The following is a 21,546-nucleotide window of genomic DNA, read 5'->3' as shown; positions in this document are numbered from 1 at the left end:
ACCTTTCAAAGTTTAGAAAAAATTCCTTCGTTCTCCATGAGAAACCAGCACAAAGTGGATAAACCCACTAAAAAGCTGCAGTATTTTCCTTCCAGTGGCATGCAAGGCCAACTGTGAGGCACGAGTATTTACAGCTATAAAGGTCTTCAGTGTTTCAGAAAGATTCACTTGGGAGAAGAGAGGAGGGTCAAAGTTATCGGCCTCTTCAGCTGGCACCTCAGTGCTTTGTCACTGTCTCAGAACTTCCAGGTTGGTCCATACACCTAAGAGTTTCATTCTTTATGTGTGTTTATTTCGTTTGGTTGGGGGTTTTTGTTTGGTTTTGTAGTTAGTTTTGGGTTTGGTGTGGGGGATTTGCATTAGAGGTACTGCATTCTTTCCTCTATTCTTCCAAAGGACAGAGTACAAATACAACACTAGAGACACTAAAAACAACTTAATATTCCACATTTTCTTTTCAGATCAGCCATATGGGATTCTCTTGTGTTCACACTGTAGTTCTTCTCCTCACGCCAAATATAGAAATATCTACTTATGTGCAGAAATACAAATTACACAATCAATTCTCAGATTCAGGTCCTGTACCCACTCACACAGGTGCTGACTGCATGTGTACAGGAGGCCTCTGATTCAGCTCACCTGCACACTTCTTCACATTTTTTGAAGTTTCAACATCCCTCTGACCCCACATGGGCAGGAAATCCAAGGAACAGTTTGGTAAAATGTAATGTTTGCTCCCATCAAATTCTAGACTGTCCCCCCTGCCCCTTTTTCTGAGCCTCCAGAGGATGGCCATAGGAAAGCTGGCCACTGATGGCCACTCCTGCCAGCACACAGCTCCCTGCCCTGCTCTCCAGCAGCTCCCAGCCCCAGGCAAGCTCTGCTGCTGCTGGGGGATGCCCAGCCTGGCTAAGGTCCTTCAGGGACTCAGAGTAATGCACCAGAACAAAACACCCCAGCAGCCTTCTGCTCTACTGAGCAGCCACAGGCCACTAAAGCAATAAAACATGTCACACCGAGACACTGCTCGAGCCAAAATGCATGTCAGCGAGTTAAAGCCTTGTTCCTCACACTCAGCATCATCCCCTGCAGCTCCTGAGCTCTCCTAAGAGCAGAGTCAGCCCCAGTGCAAGGCCATTCAGCACTGGGAAGCAGAGTCTGGGCACACTGCAGAGAATCTCCAACCCTCATGTGTATGACGGGACCCCAGCACACAAAAGGATCAACCAGAGACAACTGGTGCTTAGAGAGAAAAAAAATCTAAAATTCTACCCAAATTTAGGAACTTCAGATGTGTCCTTGGCTTTGAAGAGTGATGATAATCCAGCAGGATTTGCGTAGAGCCACCATGAGAGGTGAGAACAGGTTCTAAATACAATCCTACATGACTGAATTTTAAGCACTCCAGTTGGATCTTTTTGGCATTACAGTGACAATCTTGGCATCATCACTCCCACACTTGTCTGCAATTAGCAGTTGCCACATTCAAGCCTCCTTGTGTTCATTAATGTCCAGGTCCTGCCTGACACCCCACCAAGGTGGGAAACAAGGCAGCAGAGCAGGCTAGGAGCTGTTCTGCTGGAGGAACCTCAGTCATTCCTCTGAGCCTTCCAGACCAAATACCCCCAGCCCTCTCATCCTCTCCTCAAACACTAAACCCTCCAACCCTGTAATCCCAACCCTGCCTTGAACTCCTTCCTCTCCATCCACATCTCTTGTACACTGGGAGGCCAGTGCTGGACACAGCATCTCAGATTTGTCTCACCAGTGCTGAGTGGAGGGGAAGGACCACCTCCTGCCCTGCTGGCACTGCTCTGCCTAAAGCAGCCCAGGGGGTCAGGTGCCTGCTTTGCCATGAGGGCACAAGGCTGGTTCTTGGACAGCCTGGTGTCCATCAGGGCCCCCAGGTCCTCCCTGTGCACATCTGCTGCAGCTGGGAAGTACCCAGACAGTACTAGTGCCTGGCGTTGTTCCTCCTCCAGGACAGGACTTTATAATTCCCCTTATTGAACTGCATCAGGCTCCTGTTGGCCCATTTCTCCAGCCTGTCCAGGTCCCCCTGGATGACAGCACAACCCTCTGATGCATCAGACACTCCTCCCATTTTTGTATTGTCTTCAGCAAAAGGATACTGACTAATGTTAAAGTACTTAAGTAAAAAGAGAGAATATTAATTCTTTTTTTCACAGTTTTCACCAAATATGTGCTATGATCCCACAAAGTTGTACCTGAAGTCTGCAGATATATTTGAATCAACTTGACATGTGCATGACCAGCTCATAGCTTAAAGATCTCAGATCCAACAGCCAATCTCCTTCATCCATGCTGGGAAAGGGAGAGGGCTACAAAGAGATAATGATACATATCCTATCCCATAATTCCTTCCTTCTTTTATTTTATTGGTAAATTTAAATTATGTAATTAAAAACTAGCAGCTGCAACTCAGAGAGGCCAATATCATCTAGGGATGACTCACCCTCTTGTGGGGCTTTTTTGGGATGTGTTTCTGAGATGGTGTCTTTCCCTCTGCTTCCTTACAGAACACAATCCTGTTCTCGTGCTTGGATGCTGGTGTGCATCTCTGTGGATCCTCTCTCTGTCAGGCCACAGGGGCTGCCTGGTTTTTGGGGTCATGTGCCCAGTGAGAGTCCAAAGGAAGTAAAGGGATCTCATGTTACTCCTGCTTCTGTCACTGGTGAGGCAGAAATGAGAAGGATGAAAATACACCTGAGACAGGCAGGGACTGAAACGAGCGAGGCAGAGAAATGAAGGAAAGCACTGCCCTGGACAAGAAGAGGCCACTTGGTGCTATGGCCAAGGGATGACAGCCAAGTGACAGCTGAGTGGAGGACTACTGGGCACACACAACACTGTAGTACATGGACCATGAGAAACTGAAATAAGGAAGAGAATTCTTTCCCTTCTTTCTACAGAATGCTGGGATTTCAGAGCTTTTCCCTGCTGGGAGGAGCTGTCAGCCCTGGAGGTTCTCCTGCACTCTAGCACAGCTTTTGATGTGCTTCAGGCTGAGTCCTGGTGTCTCAGAGCTGACTCAGGCTTGGCCCACTGTGCTTTGGTACCTGCCACGAAAGGAGCTGATCTCCCACTGCTGGCAGATGCTGAGCTTTTCTGATGTTCCATATTTTTAAGTGCTTTTGGGACTTCTGCTCTAAAAAGCTTCCCTTTAATTTCCATTTAATTTCCTTTAAATTGTCACTGGAGCTGTTGATATCTCTGACGTGTGTCAAATGCATCCTTTTCTCTGCTGTCTCTTTCTCCCCCACTATGCAGTACATATAAAGATTTAAAAAAAGATTTTCAGCTCAGCGCTTTGCTACCTCCTCCACACTTTCTTGAGCATTCAGCCTCTTTTTTTTTTAATTTAAAAACCCTAACATAGTGCACCCAATTGAACACATAATTGTTTCAAGTAGAGTTTCCCCAGAGAATTATATAATCTCAACCTGTCTCCTCTAGGCAGCGTATAATCATGCAATCTACTGGCTCTTTGTTTCTCTTCTTTTTTCTTCCTTTTTTTTTTTTTTATTTTTACCTCCCCAATATGTGTAATAAGCTTTCCACCTTGTCTAGACATTTCTGACATACGCTGCACTTACCTCATCTTCAGCTGCTGCAGCCAGGAGATGCAGCAGTTCTCCTCCTTCCAAAGCTACATCCTGGATCTCAACACCCCCCACCTGAAAATCCTCATTCCAGCTGCTCCTCTGCCAGTGCTATTTCTACCCTTGTAGAAAGCTGTGTACTTCCAGTTGTGTATTTCTTCTTGTGGAGGAATTTTTTTTTAATGCTGGAACTGTTATCCGATTAGGGTGAAGATTCTCTTTTAACAGGAAAATATTTGCAGTGACTGAAACTGGCCTGAAAATGTTTGATGACTAAAAATGTTTGATGCAGAATATTCTTACCAAAAGTCTGAAACACTGCTGCAGCTCTCAGTGGGAATTCTGGGGGAACCTCTCGTCAGCTGCAGTTCCTGTGATGCTGCATTGCTTCACACCTTCAAACTACCATCAAGAGTTCCTGGGCAGCATGCTAGCACTGGAAAAGGTCCATTTTCCATAGGCAAAAGGCCCTGTCTTCCCAGCCCAGTTTGAATAAGTCCAGACCTTCAGCTCATGCTAAAACAGAAATTAAGGGTTTTTTGAGTTTGGCAGGAAAACCTTTCCCAGTGCACAGCTTCCACAGGGGCAGAGAGAGCAGAAAGCAAAATTATTTGCAATTGTGTATTTGAAATGTGTAAACAAAATTACCTCGGAGTGAGTTCACATCCCTTCAGATCTTGCTTTTGCCAACAATCTAGCAAATATGTTCCTTGGCAGGAATGTTTGCTGAGACAATGGATCTCATGTTTCAGCCCTTTGTTCAAGGTAACATTGAAATATGTAGAGGTGAGTATTTACCTCTCCAACCTGATCATCAGAACTACCCTCATCCACTTGGAGATTAGGAACATACCACATACCTGATGTGTCCAAACATCGAAACTCTGAATCCAAGCAACAGGTTTGAAGATTGTGTTTGCACACCCTGAAAAGTCCCAAGTGCCTGCACCACCAGCCCCCTCAGAGAGCAACTGCAGAGCCCTGGGGCACTCCAGGGCCATGAAGAAAGGAGGAAACAGCTTGAAACTGATAGGGTTCTATCCAGGTTCCCTCACAGGTAACATGTCCCATGTTTACACAGACACTTGTCATACTTTTGAACTTCCTCAGGCCAGCTGACCTAAGAGTTCCTACATTTCCCTCACAATCTGCTTCTTCCTGGCTTTCCAAACTCTTGTTCCACCAGAAGCAAATTATTGCCTGTGGCACCGAGACACATTTAAAGCATCACATCCAGATCCTTCCCAACTTTCTCACGTGACCCCAGTGTGCCTGATGTTGGTGTTACACTCTTCAAGCATCTCTTTACTGAGAGGGTGTTCAAACACTGAAACAGGACTCCCAGTGGACAGTTAATTCCACAAGGCTGTCAGTGTGTAAGAGGCGTTTGGACAAAGCATGTAACAACACACTTTAACTTTTGGTCAGCCCTGAGCCAGTCAGGCTGTTGGAATGACACAATCATTGTAGGTCCCTTCCAAATGAAATAACAGTCTAGTCTACTCTACCATGTGTTTCCTAGTTTAGCCAGGCACTGACACTCGCAACCCATTCCCAAATTTGCATGGCAGCCTTTGCAATACTAGTAACAATCCCAAATATTCCAAAATGCACAAGAAATCTAAAAGCAATGGTTAGTTTCTTTTTCAAACATATGTTTTTGTTTCTCTATTTTCCTTTGAATTTTGGAACCTTCAAGGACTGCATTTACCAGGTTGTTTCAGGAACTGCCATGTGCTGCTGAAAAGAGACATTTCCTTGATCCAGGACCTTGGTTTTCAATGAAACTCAGTGTAATGTGGCAACTGACTGCTGTGACCCTGATACATATCTCATTTGCAGCACTTGTACAGAAATGAATCATTCCTAGATAATGATTTGTGTGATTCTGAAGTAGCTGTAAGAGAACAGCAGGCTGCACTTCTGTGTCTGTCACACCACTTCCAGGTGAGACCAGCAATGTGCTTTGCTCCCCAGAGTGCAGGGCTGAGTACACCAGACAGCCCCAGGAGTCAGAAGAGCTACTGCCCTCTTGACTTGCCCATAAATTCATTCACCAGTTCCCAGGAAATCACTGGAAATTATTCATTTTATCCCTCACTGAATGGGCTATGAGGGTTGTTCCTTGAGGGGAGCAGCAGCTCTCTGTGACCTGTGGCTGGGGCTCATAACAAACACCATCCCATAATTCCTTGTTAGCTGTGCTGTTCTCATGGCAGGACCACAACACTGACAGCAGCCAAGCAAACTTCTGCAATTCCATACACATGTGGTAAAGGGAAACCAACTAAAGCCCTTCTCCCCATTTAGATGCCATAGGGAGGTCACAGAGCAGCAAAACAATATGAACTCTTGGTGCTGGTCTTTCTTTTGGTGAACATCAGCTGGAATCATGTTTAAGGCTGGAGAGTCTCCACTTGCTCCTCACTTTAGTAAAATATCGGTGAGGAACTTTCACTGGCTCCCTCGCTCTCATTCCAGGTGGGAAGCCACAGGGCTGTATCCAGGTTAGTAGGAAAGCTGGGCTTGCACCTCAGTTATTCCCTGCTGGTACAGCTGCATCTTTCCATAGAGCTAAACAGGGGCTGTTCCATGAACACCATTTGCTGCTACCAGCCCACCTGCAATGGCCAGGGCCTGGCCACCATGTCTGGCAGCAGTGCCCTGGGCCACTACTATGCCCTAGAAAATGGTTTTGTCTCCTAACATTGTTGTGTGTGAATCTTCCTTCCCCCTGGCAGCTCCAACCCACCAGAACATTAATGAGAAACTAACAAAGAGAGCCAGGCTAATGAGAACAGTAATGAAGATTAATCTGTCCCCAGAGCAGAGGCTGACAGAGACCTAGTGCACCACAACGGCATTTAGAGGGTCAAAAGTGGGTCAATGAAAGCTAATTAATAGCAATTCTCTCTCTTGTCCTGCTGACATCCACAGCACCACTCCCTGCACACTGCCCAAGGCAGCCCAGAAGTGAAGGGGGCAGGAGATCAACAGACTGCAGAGATTCCCAGTGGTTCTGCAGCCAGGGACACTGCAGCACCTCTGCTGGAACATCAGAGTGGGTGAACATTTCACCTTTGAGGAATACGCAGCTTTACTGCTGGATAAACAGGAGTCACTTCTCAAATCAGCACAGCAAACAGAAGCCATCCTGAGCCTGTCTGCCCTCTCACATGGGGAGCATCTCATGTCCTTCTGCTCCAGCATGAGTAGAGACTGAAGTGGGCATAATCAGGGGCTGGTCCAGGCCGTAGGTCTGTGTCTAGAGGCAATCTGTGCCTCTTGCTAGGAACGTGCTGGCCAGGCACTCAGGGCAAATGCTGCTCTCATTTAAATATTTAAGTTACTTAGGTGTTCTGATGAGTATTTAAAGGAAGTATGTACCCACCTCCCACTGATAGCAGGAGGACTTGGGCACCTAATTCTGATGGGCTCCTTTGAAAATTCTGGCTTTCAGTGCTCAAAGGTCTGCTCTGAATAGCCAGATCATTGCCCCTATCATATGTGTGCTCTTAAATGATTGGCAGTGGAGCTACCTTACACTGATTCACCTTCTGACTCACAGTCATTTATTTGCACTATTTCCAGCACCAGGAATTGAAACAATGATACATGTTTTCCATACCTTCACAAGAGAATTCAAAAACACCACGAACGCACAACTTCGTGTCCAGCCATGCCAGGCTCCCCTAACTCCTCAGCCAAATGAAACCAAACACATCTGTTCTGAGCTGTAGGCATGCCGAACCAAGTCTAAGGAAATATTATTCCAGAGAAAACCTTTTCCCCCATTTTAAGGCAAATTCCAGCAGTGTGAAGGCTGCCAGGCTCAAAGACAAAACATGTCCTCTTTACTGTGAGCTAGTCCCTCCTGGCTGGTCTTGGCTTGTGCCTCCACACTGTGAAGGAGGGAATGCTGAGAGGGCTGAGAAAGCCCTCCTGGCTCTATGGTGCTTTTCTAGCTTTGGGGTGCCAGCAGCTAGTGCCAGCTATGACACAGCTGTGCCCCAGCACAGAACCCAGCAGCTCCCAGCAAAGTCCACATGAGGCTCTGAGCCCCGGAGTCCTTCCAGTGTTGCCCAAACTTTGCCCTGGCGACCAAACCCCCCAGAGCCCAGGTGGGGCCACTTTCTTCTAACACTTGGGTGTTTCTGCAGGGATGTCAGGCCAAATAAGAACCAGCAGAGGATTGGTTTCACCTTCTTAATCCAACTGTTAACTTAGGTGTGTTTCTAGACTCTGTTAGGCAGTGGAGGGACCCCAAAGCCACTGAAATTGCAGGATAGTGGCACATAGCAGCCAAGGTACTGGGACAGTAGAAAATTCAGCTACATTTGAACTAAACCATTTATCTCAGGATCCATCACACCATTTCTGACCACTTCCTGAGATGAACCAATGGAGATAAACCTGCTAATTTGAGTCTCAAACCAGATCAATGCCCTTGGATTAGTTGAGTGCAGAGCTAGGGAAACTTCTCCCAGAGCCTGACTCTGATTCACTCTTCAAACTCTGAATCACTTGGTTTTAGCTCAGCCACCAACTGCAGCTAAGAGCAAAATGACCATGTGTAGTTCCCCCAGGGAAATACTCTCCAGCTGCCTTCCCACAAGAGAGGAACTGAGATTGCTCCTGCTGTGCTGGCTCTGTGGGAAGCAGTGGGTGGCAGAGGCAAAGAACAGCCAGCCCCAGGACAGGATGGCTTTTTGAGTTTTAATTTGGTTTTTTTTTTTACAGGCTGAAGGGAGACCTTCATACTCAGTGAAATTCAAGGGGATGTGAGCTCTGGATTGGGCCTCTGGGGCATGGTAACCCTTACAGCAGCCAGTTTAACTGGGAAAGGAAGGAAGGAAGGGTTAGTGCTAAGCAGATCACTTTTCCTTGAGCAATGGCAGTGATAAACTGGGCAGGGATAGATCCCATATGAGTCCAGTCCAGGATCAGACCAGGACCATGAAGAGGTTCAGCTCAAGACAAGCTCTGTCAGAGCTGTTCCACAACTACTCTGTCTCCAGCTCCCTGTGTCCCAGATTTTCTGCAGCCCTTACAATCAATTGGATGTTCACAGCTGGGAGCTGAAAAGAAGCTTCTTAAATTCTCCAAGCTCCAGCTTCGAGGGCACTGAAAACAAGCCATGCCCGGGTGGAACAATTCACTGAAGCCATAAATGTCTTTACAGCAGCACATGCAGGCAGTGTGGTCTGCTTGTTGCTGTTGTGCTGTAGGACATCTTAGAGCTTCCTGGCTAGGGCTCTGTTCTAACATCACAGAATCATTTTGGAGATTTTCACTAGCTGAGCTCTGCTACAGGAGTGCAATGTGGCCTCCAACCTGACATGAAGATTGGGTCAGCCCTGTTTATTGAGGGTTTGTCTGGACCACTCCCACTAAGGATCTTGTGGATCTCACCTATGGAGCTGAAACAAATCTGCTTTGTCTTTAAAAAAGGGGCAGGGCTAAACAAACTACTTTTGTGATCCACTTGCATGCCAGAGACTCAGCTCCTCTAAAACTGAGGACCATTAGAAACACTCTGCAAATAGCCTTTGTCACATTAAAAACTGAGCACTTGTAAGATAATAATTGAATTGAATGAATAACAACTAGTGAAACTTGAGGATAAGTATTAAAACTGACTAAAAGCTATCCAAGCTGAAGAGAATTAAAAAAACATGAAACTCAGCTACAAGCCTAATTATAATGCTTCACAACTGTTCCTAAATCATCTTTAAAATATATATTTTTGAAAGGGCACTTTTAAAATTACAGACTATTTTTTAAATAAAAAAATGTTAGGAAAAAGGAAAATAAATGGGCCCTTGTAAGGATTCACTTAAACTCTACATGGAAAATAACTCTGGACTCCCACTTCCCTCCAGTATGGTCTGTAAGAAATCCCCAATCACTTTTTTGCCCATTTAAGCAGGTTCTCTCTCCCTGTGCCTCCTGGACACTGTGTGCTCTTCCAGCATTAAGGACAGCCAAATGCAATTTAGCCAAATTCACACCTTTCACTCCATAATCTGTGATCTCTGTGTCAGCCTTCTGTGTGGGGATGGAGGGCCACAAAAGGTCAAATGCACCATTTGGTAACACACTCTCCCTTTTCTGGGCTTCCTTCAGCCTTTTGTTCTCCTCACAGTAGCAGCTCCCAGCCCTGAGACCCCATTTACACCGTGAGCACACGGCACCTCTCAGTCAGGACATGGCTGGAGCTCCTTATAGGCACAAAAGCCTCCATTTAGCACAAATCCAATTTTAAATGCAAAAGCAGTTTCTTAAAAACAACAGAAAAAAAAGCAGCAAGCCATCAAGGTAGCAGAGTGTGATGGATATTAGCCATGCACTTAAGTGTCCTGCTGAATCAGGGCCATGGCCTATCGATTACGACGCTACATTAATGACGTGATTTTCTCAGAAATGATGGTGGAGTCTGGATCTTGGCCAAGGTTAGCCAACATGCACAGCAAAAACAGTCTCAACAACAGCCTGGATCTACCCCCATGCCTCTGAACTGACAGCACACCTGTCCATGCCCTGTGGGTCCAGCGTGGTGGGTCCCTGGGGTTGGCAGCACCTTGTCTTGCCAGGGCAGATCTGAGCTGGGAGATTTGTGCTGATTGCAGGTGGACTGTGCAGAGGTTTACAGCTGGGCCTGTTGTGGCTTAACCCAGCAGGCAGCTGAGCACCACACAGCTGCTCACTCAGTGCCCCCACAGGTGGATGGGGGAGAGAATTAGGGAAAAAAGCCATTCCCCTTGTTCTGTCACTACATGCTCCTGTAAAAATTGCCTCTCCATCTTTCTTTTTATCAACATTATTCTCCTTCTAATTCCAAACCACAACATTGTACAAGCTGCTAGGAAGAAAATGAGCTCTACCCCAGCTGAAACCTAGACACGAGTCAGTAAAAGTGACCTAATTAATAAAACTTAATTAACTAGCATTAATCAAATAAAATCCATTAGCAATCACTCTAAGAGCTGTACTGAAAGGTTAGAAAGTCTAAGATTCAAACTCCAGCTCCAGCACCATCCCCACTGTCTATATTCAATATCAGCAATGCCTTAACATTCCAGGCCAGTTCCCCACATGGAGCGCATCTCCAGACTGCAATGTGGTGCCTGCCAAGCACCAGGCATGGCTCTGCCCTCACTGTTCCAGACAGAGCTGTGCACAGAAGGAGCAGCCATCATGCAGAAGATGTTGTTTTATTTCTGCAGTTCTCAGCTGCAAAGGGCTCATCCAAACCATAGGCACTGCCAGCTTGCTGTGTGGTCCCTATCTTTGCATCCCTTTGGCCAACACTAGGAATGTACAGAGCCAGGACATCTCATCTCATTCATCCTGAGCACCATCAACACTGCTAACAGGCTTTGTGGCCTCTTCACCTTCCTGCAGCAGTGCTGCTAGGGGCAAGCCTGGAGCTCCAGCAGCTCATCCTGAGCCAGTCCTGGGAAGCTGCACTGTGTGTGTTGGTGCAGCTGCCCTGAAGCACCTGAGTCATACACTGCTGCATCTCCTCAATGTACAGAAGATTTCCCCTCTCCTCCCTTTTGCATCTTCACCCTGAATTTTAAAGCCACTCAGCTTTCTGTCACTCGAGCCTATTGCCGGGTGAGGTTTCATTTCCAACATGCAGGGACAGCAACCTCTCCCACTTTCCCCAGGAGCAGCAGGGATTTCGGCAGGAATTATCGCCGGGATCCAGGCACGGGACAGCCAGAGCAGGGTGCCAGCCGTGCCCTTGCCAGCAGCTTCCCCATCCGCAGCTGTGCCCTGGGCTGGAGCCGGGTCACGCCCAGCTGCGCTCCCGAGTTAATGGTGCGGGAGAGCGGGCGGGTGTGACTCCGAAGGAAGGGGAGAATGTGCTTCCAGCTTTTCCATAACAGTTAATCATTAACACCTTTCATGGTCGCAGAAGGTGCTGGCCTCCTTACAGCTCCCCTTATCAGCCATAATTATTTCCTGATCTGCTCTCGCCTGACTACCTGGCAGACTTATGCACAACACCCCTGAATCACCTGACTGCATTTATTGCCCTATATCCCAAGCCAAATGGGTCTCTGCTGTGTCAGCTGCAATATTTACAGCATTACAGTTATTTCTCCCTGCCCATGCCCAAATAAAAGTTGTTCTGCCCCCCACCTCACCCTTTACACCATCCCTCTTCCTGTGACAAAACAGAGCAGTCATCTAAATACCTCAGCACTCCTTTCTCGTCTTCTTCCACAAAAGCAACAGCTCCTCTTGCATATAGCCCAGGGGCTACTACTGCTATATCCCTAAGTCCACTTTAAGTTTTCAACCATTTTAATTCTATAGATATTGCCTCAGTATCTAAATTAATACATTTCTATTTACACTTCTGTCTTTTTTCTTTTATTTTTTATTTTCTGACAAAATAGCTCATGTCCACAGAGGAGAGAGATGTAAATCCAAGGGATAGATGTAAATGTGTCACACATATGGTGTATTATCTGCTTCGGGAGGAGAGTTCAGAGTCACTGGCTTAACTCTCTTATTGAATAAAAATGGATAGGATACCCTGACCATCGAGGTTGGTCTAAACAAATGCAGCCCTATATGAGTGAAATGGTGGAAATTGCCAAGAGTGGGAGGATGGCTCATATTTAGGCAAATAAAAGAAACTTAAATAAAAGCAAACACTGGAAATGCAGCCCTTACTGCAGTTCTGATGAGCCAACCTATTCTCAGTGAAGAATCTGCTGTGTACTCTGTAGGTAGCACATGCCCATGTAACACAATTGCTGTCCAAGAGTCTTATATCAAAACACTTACAAAAGGGAACAAAGGTATCCAGGCACAAAGGGGAAGTGTGGAGCAATGGGAACATGATAATTCAATATTAAATTCACTTTTTAAGTGAGACAATAGCATCTATAAAAAAGGAATAATAATGCAATGAAGGGGGATTTCATATTCATTACCAAAGTTTAGGAAAAAAACTTTTTTAGGGAAATTCAAAACCCCAAAAGGAGCAGGGGATGTACACAGAACAAACCCAGGGCCAGATTACACTGGTGTTATTACCAGCACCAGTGCCTGACATATGGCTGACTCAACATCCAGGAGGTTACAAGCCATTCTGAAACACTTGCAACCTACAACTCAAATCAACGCTTCCTCTTTCTTTCTAGCACAGCATTCACATAACCCAGCCATGAACACAGGGAGATCTCAAACATGACCAAGAATTTGGAAATGTTTTAGTCTGCTTTTCTTGATTGCTGGAGCCAGGCCACTTTCAAGGCTGACCAAGCAGATGTGCCTCATGATCCAAGAGCATAAATAACACACTGGCAAAGTATAAAATCAGAAATTGTTCAGAGCTTACCTGCATGTGCAGTTCTCCACACTGTGAGCACACGCTGCTTCCTTCTGCTCTCAGCCATCACTATTTTGCTTGGGCTTGCTGCTGGTAGTGCTTTAGAAATTCCAGCTTGGGGCTCAGGAATGGTCACAAACATGTGGGATCTCAAAGGATCACTGAAAGGCTGAAGCAAAGGAAGGCAAAGCCTTCCTTTTTAAAAGCCACCATGAGAAGATGATCCTGAGGTTCGCCTAAGTCGTGACTTATGGGGGGGAATGTCTCACACCCCCTCTTAGCAAGGACTGACAAGGCATGAAGAAGAATGGATTGACCAGTGCTTTTTGAAGCTCCTTTCTCCATGTGGGAGGATGCCTCAGCTCAGACAAGAGGTGGCACAGGGAGGAGACCAAGGTCTGTAGAGATAAAAAGGGCAGAAAGGTGATTAAAGTAAAAGTTTTGGGATTTCTCACAAACACCTCCCCCCAGAAAAAAACCCAAAACCACCAGACCAAAACCCAAATCTAAATCCACTGCAATCACAGGATGCCCCAAAAAACATCAGGATGCTGATGCCAACAGATGCGACTACAGACCTGAGGTTATGCCAGAGGATGGATCATACTACAAACAGATTCTCTTTTACACTCCTCCTACACATGTTACTGGTTCCAGCCAGGGAGAAGATAAGAGCTAAGGTGAGCCTCTGGCCAGAGCCTGTGCAGATGCTCCAGTGATCATGGCCTCACTACTGGGTCACAAGCTACATTCCACCCCAAGCAACACTCAGACATGCAGCTCCTGGAAAATGCTCATTTGATTTCTTGCAACCTTTTATTTCAGGCCTTCTTCCTGTTGCTTCCTTTTGGCCTATTCTTTTTCAGCATTAAAAATACACCCAATTTTAACTTACTGTGAAATACACTGCAATAAGCAGCCCTGCAAGTTGATGGCAGCTGTCAGTCCACAAATAATCCCAAAGTCCCCCTTTACTGCTGCCTGTCCATGTGCCCTGACCCATAACTAAAGAGGTCTCTTCTAGAGCGAGCCCAGAGCTCATTCCCCACGGTGCACTCTCGGCCTCTCTGCCAAGACAGCCAACACCAGTAGCTATTATGGAAGTCACTCACTGTGACATGATGGCCTGTCCATGGGGCACACAAGTCAAACCACTCCAGCAAGAGCCACTGGAGTGAGGGAGTCACCAGGGAGCAGCACAGGCCTCACTTTTCGCTGCAGAGCACATCTGGCTTTCTCATCCATGGACACCACAGCTTGACCTGACCACTGAACTACCTAACGCAACAAGCCCTCTGTAATCAGCAGCTGTGGAAACTAATAGCATAATTCTTTCCATTTTCAATTCAGTTTGAGAGACTTTAATGAAATCTGATGAGGGACAATGTAGCCAGCCATGAATTTATGCATGAAGCACATTACCTGCACTGCAGTCATGCCTTGTGCCAATACTCCTACAAATCTAATACCAGAGAAACTTAAACACCTTCTAAGGGTATCTGGACACTACCAGACCATGCAGGGCAAGTTATGGCTGTGTGTTCTGAGTTGCTCTGCTCTTTCACTATAGTTCACCTCCCTGCTTAGTTGGCATATATGGTGTTGGACCTTCTCTGTAAAATGCCTAAAAAGGATGCTACTTCCTTGGTTTTTAGTGGATTTCTAGGCAAAGTTCCACCTCAAGCCAGAGTTAGGACCCTGATCTTTAGCAAATACTTGTATCTTCTTGTTCAGGGCTTACTGAGTTGCTTGGGACACATTCCCATGCTGCAGTTCCTGCTTCGCTGCAGGCGTAGGTGGGAGTTTGCTGGCTTTCCCCAGCCTGGAGCCTGTGCCCGCCAACCCCAAGGCATGCAGGGCCCTTCACCCCCATCAAGCTTCATCTTGCCCATCCACTGCTCAGCCTTGTCTAACCACAGTGAGCTGTTTCCTGCCTTCTGAGAAACATTTCATGGAACTGGAAAAGTTTTATCACTCTATTTTTCTGAAGGAAGTTTTGGTTCTCAGGTAAGTTTTCTTTCCTAAAATCTAAGTCACATATACATCCCCCCACAAGAAATCCCACAGTAGGGATGTAGGAAAAATTGGGTTTTGGTTAGCAAAACCTGTTGTCACACACACCCTACTATCAAAAGTCCTGAAAGGTACTGATGGAAATAGCTGCTTTTGGAGCATATGTGCCTATCAGAAAGCCTCAGCTTCCAATGACCACACACCAAAAAAAAAAAAAAAAAAAAAAAAAAAGCAAAACCCAAAAACCCACCCAACAAACAAAGGTTTCTGAGTTGCTTTATGTTCTGAACCAAGCCAAGAGACAGGGCTGGTGAGTGAATCACAGCAGAGTGCAGCTCACAGGCTGTGCCCCAAAGACTCTTCCAGGCACTCCCTCCTCCCACCTGCTGGAGCTGCAGCTCCCGAGCTGTGCCCTCTGCTGAGCTGCCAGGGCCACTCTGTCCCCGGAGGGGATCCCCACCACCGGCAGGACAGATGCCACCAGTCACATCCATTCCCCGTGGCACAGCCAGGCTGTCAGCCCCGGTGACAGCTCTGCTGTGATGGCTCTCACAGCCAGTGCCCAGAGCACAGCCGGCACTGCTGAGTGTGGACAGAGGGCTGGGCCTGCCTCTGCAGTCACAGCAGCAACTTTCTTATGGTTAAAAAGCTTTCACTCCATCTTCCAGGCCTGTTTTTTCCATTTTCCCATGTTTGGTTTTTTACTTTTCACATAAAAACCAACCTATCTTTACTGCTAACTATACATGCAAAGCCCTGGGACTGGACTATGGTTCCCAGAGGAGAGCACTGGAAGGCAAAAACAGGGAGACAAACTGTATTAATATGGTTTCTGTTTTGCACAGGGGCTCCACCCTCTCTTTCAAGACCATGCATTCAGTTAATGAGAAACAGGGTATTCCCACCCCTTGTGCACAATCCCCTTTTTATTTCATACACAGAGAGGAATTAAGACATGAGACTTTCTCAACCACTTCCCACAAGAGCTGTCTCTGGCTTTGACTTTGATAATCCAGCTTGACTGATCTTTCCCTGGCAGTGGCCCTGGCGTCAGTAGCCCAAGTGATGGATGGGCTTTACAGCTCTAACAGCCTTTGGGATAGCTGGTTGAAGAGAAGTGCCTAAAACCAGCAATTTATGCTTTCTCATGTTCCTAAACCACAGGATGTTTATAGGGACCTTTTTTCTTTAGTGGTGGCTTTGAAACAGGAGCAAAATAAAAATGGTGAGACTCTCAAGTAGCTGTGCTGCACCCACTGCTAGATGAGACTGAATTATATGACTGGGAAGCAGCAGTGGATACCCAAATTTTGCATCATCCCAAATTCCTGATGACATTGGCTCATACTCTGCTTCCTAGTTTCCCTCCTTTATCTGCATTTTAACTCCAATCTCCTGGGCCAGGTGTGACAGGAGTGAATGCTATTGTCTGCAGGTACAAAATGAAGGTAGGAGACAGGGGAAGACAAATAGCTCAGCTGCCACAAAAGACAGGGAGGCATCAATGCAGTCTCTGTGCATCCTGGAAAGATGAACACCAGTAATTTTAAGCAGTTAGAGACATCACAGTTGTCAGGTCACTGTTTCAGATAAACTCATATTCTGCTCAATCTTTCCCAAGTTATCTCTGCCATCAGAGGATCTGTGATCACTTGGGTAATGTAACAATGGCTGAAACTTTAAATGCAGTCAGATTGATAGGGCCCATTAAGATGCTCATCACAAGCTACTAAAAACCCACTGATTTATGGCGAGCAGCAGGAAAGTTTCCTCACAGGCAGTTATATTTTTCTTCTTCAGCTTTCAGAGCTGCTTTTGTAGAGGTTTCACTGTTTAAGCACTTAGAGCTTAATGAATACTCAGACAATTGTCTGATGTTAAGCTCCCTGGATGCCAGCGATGACTGAGGTTGAAGATAACTTAGAAAAGAGCCCAATAGCAAACGGTGAGCACCAAGGCTCCTACTGATAAACACAATCGCTTTGTGCCCTTCAGAGCTTAAATTCGTGACCAAGTTACCACAAAATGAATGCAAATGCACTTCAGATGACCTCAGCAACTTGCTGTGTATACAGTCTTAACCCTTAACAAAGACAGAGGGATCCAAGTGACACAGACATGCTTGCACACAGCAGCAAATGTAAGGCAGAGCCAAGCTGAACACAGCCCCAAACACCCTTCAAAGCCAGGATTAGGAAAAAAAAATGTTCATTTGCTTCTTCCACACTGATACAGTGTCCAGGGCAGAAACTGAGAGAGTAGTCCAAGATATTTCTGTCTGACATAAATGTAATATTTAATATCTTGGAGGTGTAGACCTGTGTTGGCTCTCCTGGAGGTTAATAACCAGGAGATTCTGAGCAGACAAGCAAAAGTGAGCTGTCTCAACACCTGAGAAATGTTGGGACTGATACACAGCTGTGTTTCATCAAGGAATGTGACATCCAACCTACTTTCTCATTATAAAAGTAGCAGGACTATGTTTTTAGGAAGATGACAGTTTCAACATTCTTCGTACTTGAGGACTTTCCCAACTATCACTTTACCATAGAGTAAACAGATGTACCAAGGTAAATTCAGGTAAAGAGTGACTCAGGATTTCTGAGGCATCATCAAGTGCAAACAAGACCTTTGAGATCAATTACTGGCTGCTTAAAGTAAAACAGAACTGACAGATGCACTCAGTGTCACAGGGCAGTCACCTCTTTCTCTTTAGAGGGGATTGTTCCTGGAGATCAGACCTATGAAAGTGGCATCTTCACAGAAGTGATCTGCAGCCATTTCCTCACAATACATAAGGAAGGTAACTGTTCTTGGTTGTCGCTCCATGTGCCCCATTTCCTCTGGGAATTGTCCCATTTCAACCAGGAGAAAACCACTAACATACTGAGTTCCTATGAATTTTGAGAAATCTGGGAGGCAAACAGAGCAAGAAGTCTCTGCTGGTGCCTTGCTAAGGGAAGAACTAATAAACTGAGCTTTCCCAAAGAACACCCAGAAGGATGTGTTAGAAAGCATATTTCAGGTTCTCTCTTCCTCTGTGATGCTCCCTGATGTTCTCCAAGCAGCTAAGATCCTGTCTTGTGGGACACTTCCTGCCCATGACCACTTGTGCCAGCCTTGCTGGGCTTGGCTTTTAAAGATTCTCTGCCTTTACCCAGAGCTTGGGGCCAGCTCTGGATTCATAGTTCACAGTTTGTGATTTTCTTCTCACAAGAAGCAGCAGTTCCTGAAATCCTCTACTGGCTTTCAAAGGGGACTTTTTCTCCTCATTGCTTGCAGTGCCTGACACCCTCTCAAGTCAATTTGTTCCTGTGAATGTTCAGGGACTCCTCCGGCTTCCTAGAGTGCCCTGGGCTCTCATCTGCAGGATCCCTTTGGAGCAGGTCTGGAGGACCCCCAGCTAACCAGCCACTTCCCTGCCATGCTGGGGGTTTGAGTCAAAGCCTGACTGGGCAGGAAGCTGAGTCCTGGTTTTTGCAGGCCTGCAGAACAGCTCATCTCCACACTATGTGAGAGAGAAACTCCTAAACCTTTGTTCACAGTGAGTGGCAGCTGACACTCCTCATATCACAGAGAAGAAAGGGGAGGATGGAAAAATGTTTGCCTCCCAGCTCTTACTGAGGCTTTAGAACGAGAACTTTCCTTGGGGGCTGGTTCTTCTCCAACTTTCTACATTGCTCCTTTGAAGCATCCTGCCCTTACATCCCTTTGAAAATAAGGGGTACAGGTAGTTTTAGTGGGTAAGTTATAGTCTTCCCCAGGCAACTAAGATAACTTCAGACAATCCAAGTGAGAATCCTTCCCATCTCTTTTATGGAATGACCCTGAGAGACTGGAAACACTGAAGCAGCCTAACAGTAGGATACTGTACCAGCACAATATCAAAGCCACTGAAACAGAAGTTCCCCAGATTTTCCAGTACTCCCTTGTTGTTCAAAGACTTCTACTCCATCAAAGCTCAAACTGTTGCAGGACCAACAGATCACGTGAGAGGCATCAGAGGATTATTAATTTGAAAGAAATGGGTGGAAAGTGTGTCAAGCACGCCCAATCTTTGAACTGGGTACTTTAGAAGATCATTGCAAAATAAAACACAACTGCACATTCATTTCTCTTTAGGAAGAACATATTGCACAAAGCCACAAAAGCTACATGACCTTCATGTGAAGGAGAACAGAAAGACCAATCTTCATTCATTGAAAATTGACTTGGAAAGGCAACAAAGCAATGCCAGTTTCCACCAGCTGACGATACGACCAAATGTCTGCAATGCTCAGAAGATGAAACTGTAAGGCCTATTCATTGCAAACCCTTCTGGGCATACGGTAATCAGGGAGAAATTTCTTTCCAGAGATCATTATGGTGAAAATAGAAGTCCATGATTTTGGCCTGCAGTGGAGGGTGGCATCTATTAACTGCATCTGGCTGCAGAAAATCCTACAATCTGTGCTTCTGTCTGGTAGCTTGTGTTTATCTACAGCATCACCTTTACTGTGTTGTCTCCAAATCCCTGTGCAGAAGACAGGCCAAGAGCAGAACAAATAATTTTTCCATTGCCACTGTCTGGTCCAGCAGCACTGACAAGAGGGATCCATGCCTTGTGCCCATTTTGGCACCTCATGGGAGAGATAGAACTCAGTGCCTCGGAACTGAAGGTTGCTGTTAATGCACCCTTAAAGGATAATGGCACTGGCCATCTGCCTAGAGCCCACAGCACAGGCAGGGCTCTGTTTAGGATCATTTCCTTCCAAAAGTGAAAGAGGATGCTCTGTTTTCTACAGTGACATGGAGACATGAAAGGGGATTTTTATCTTTGTAGAAAAGCCCCACAGCTCCTGTTTGTAGCAGATGCCAAAGGCACAAATGATGAGCATCCCTCCCATCCCACATCTAGAACACCCCAAATCTTGGTAGCATCGCCACTGAAGTCATATCCAGCATTTTCCCTCTAAGACACTTATAGGACTTTATATTGGTGACACTAATGCTGGTCTAACATTCATGAACGGAGAAACAAAGATATAAGAAAACCCCCATATATATGACTGGTATTCAACTACCCAGCAGCCAACAAACACCAAAAACCAAACAAAAAACCCACCTCCAAAAAAAACCTCCAAATCACCCAAAAAAAAAAAACAAAAAAAAAAAACAACCAAGAACAAACAAACAAGAAAAAAACATCAAAAAACCCCAAACATACAATAAAATCCCCCCAAAACCAACCAAACAAAAAACCAACCAAACAAAAAATTCCATCTAATTGAATGCCTCCTAGATCTCTTATCTGCACTGGAAAAACTCTTGGCAAGAAAATACCACTGGCCAGATCCCATAAAATTGCACATGAGAGAATTCTGATAGCCTCCAGTTTGGATAAGGAAATCACAAGCAAAGAGATATTTTGTAACCAGAATTCCCACACACACAAACATTCAGCACAGGATAGTCATAACAGCAGAAGGAAACAGATTTGTAAAGGTTTTTTTCTATTAATAAAAGTAGCCAGTATATTTCCTCACACTTATAGCAGCACAGGGCCCAGTGGCACAGAAACCCTCCTGTTCCCAGTTTTTAGGTGAACTGAATGCTGGCTGAGTCCAAGATTGGACTGAAAAGTCAACTTTGTTGTCTCTAGCTGTGAGTCTGCCCATGTCCATCAGCTCCATAAGTCATTCCCAACTTAGTCCTTTTTCTTTAGTTTACAAGTTAATTAGCAGCAGGCTGAAAAAAGAAAGGGTCTTTTCTTGTGGATAAAGAGATGCCAAACTTCCTAAACTCCAGGGGAGAGAGGACAGCAAATTTGTGATTAACCTTGACTCCAATGCCTGCAAAAGAGCCCTGGGTACAGAACAGCATTGACACAGCCTGTGCTGCCCAAAGGATCCCAACAGCCATGTTCCAGCTGCTGTGCACACTCCTCAGGGGTCAGAGCACACCAGGGAGGCTCTTTTGGTGTTTCTACAGCAGGAGCAGCAGGGAAGCAGACATTAACCCCCCACCTGCACCTCCAGAGGTATAAGCTGTAGCACACAGAGCATCCATGGTCTAGAAGGCTGTTGTGAGGCAGAAACAGTAAATTACAGGTGGCAGGGTAAGAAAGGTCTGAAGCTGGGAAGGCTCTGCCAAACACACTGGTGCAGGACAGGCTCGTGGAGGGCAGATCCGGCTACAAGTAACACTAGCTAGCACATACCTAGAATACACATCAAAAACCCTGGTGTGCTCAAGGAGGAATGTCAAAACCAGGCACAGAGTTCACAGCAGCTGAACCCTTCCACCTCTGAGTCCATGGGCTCCTCCCTGGGGGCCTGAACTCAAATACCTCTGAGGTGGAAGACAGAAAAAGGCTTGGCTGGGTGGATGTTGCTTGGACAGCCTCACCCCTGGGCAGGGGATGGCCAGAGCTGCAGCCAGCAGCACTCTACAAAAGAAGCCTTTGACAGTGACCTCCCAGCTTCCCTGGCCTTCAGCAAGGCTGTGAGCCCAGGAGACACCAGACTGAGTCACACTCACATCTGGCCTCTCTGCTCACCAGGACTGACCTTGGGTTTT

The 21,546-nt window shown here is 46.1% G+C and overlaps 1 long non-coding RNA gene across 1 annotated transcript in view; it reads right to left on the bottom strand.

Annotated features, from left to right (window-relative positions):
* The window catches only part of LOC135453352 (uncharacterized), a 79,732-nt gene that overhangs the window by 7,446 nt on the left and 50,740 nt on the right, over positions 1-21,546 (bottom strand). The window contains exon 2 of the long non-coding RNA XR_010441847.1: positions 12,985-13,373. This is a non-coding gene — a long non-coding RNA (uncharacterized LOC135453352). The remainder of the gene's footprint in view (positions 1-12,984; positions 13,374-21,546) is intronic.

The sequence above is a fragment of the Zonotrichia leucophrys genome, chromosome 12, assembly GCF_028769735.1.
Source record: "Zonotrichia leucophrys gambelii isolate GWCS_2022_RI chromosome 12, RI_Zleu_2.0, whole genome shotgun sequence".
Taxonomy (NCBI): domain Eukaryota; kingdom Metazoa; phylum Chordata; class Aves; order Passeriformes; family Passerellidae; genus Zonotrichia; species Zonotrichia leucophrys.
The sequence above is the reverse complement of the archived record's forward strand: the minus strand, read 5'-3'. Positions and strand labels throughout refer to the sequence as shown.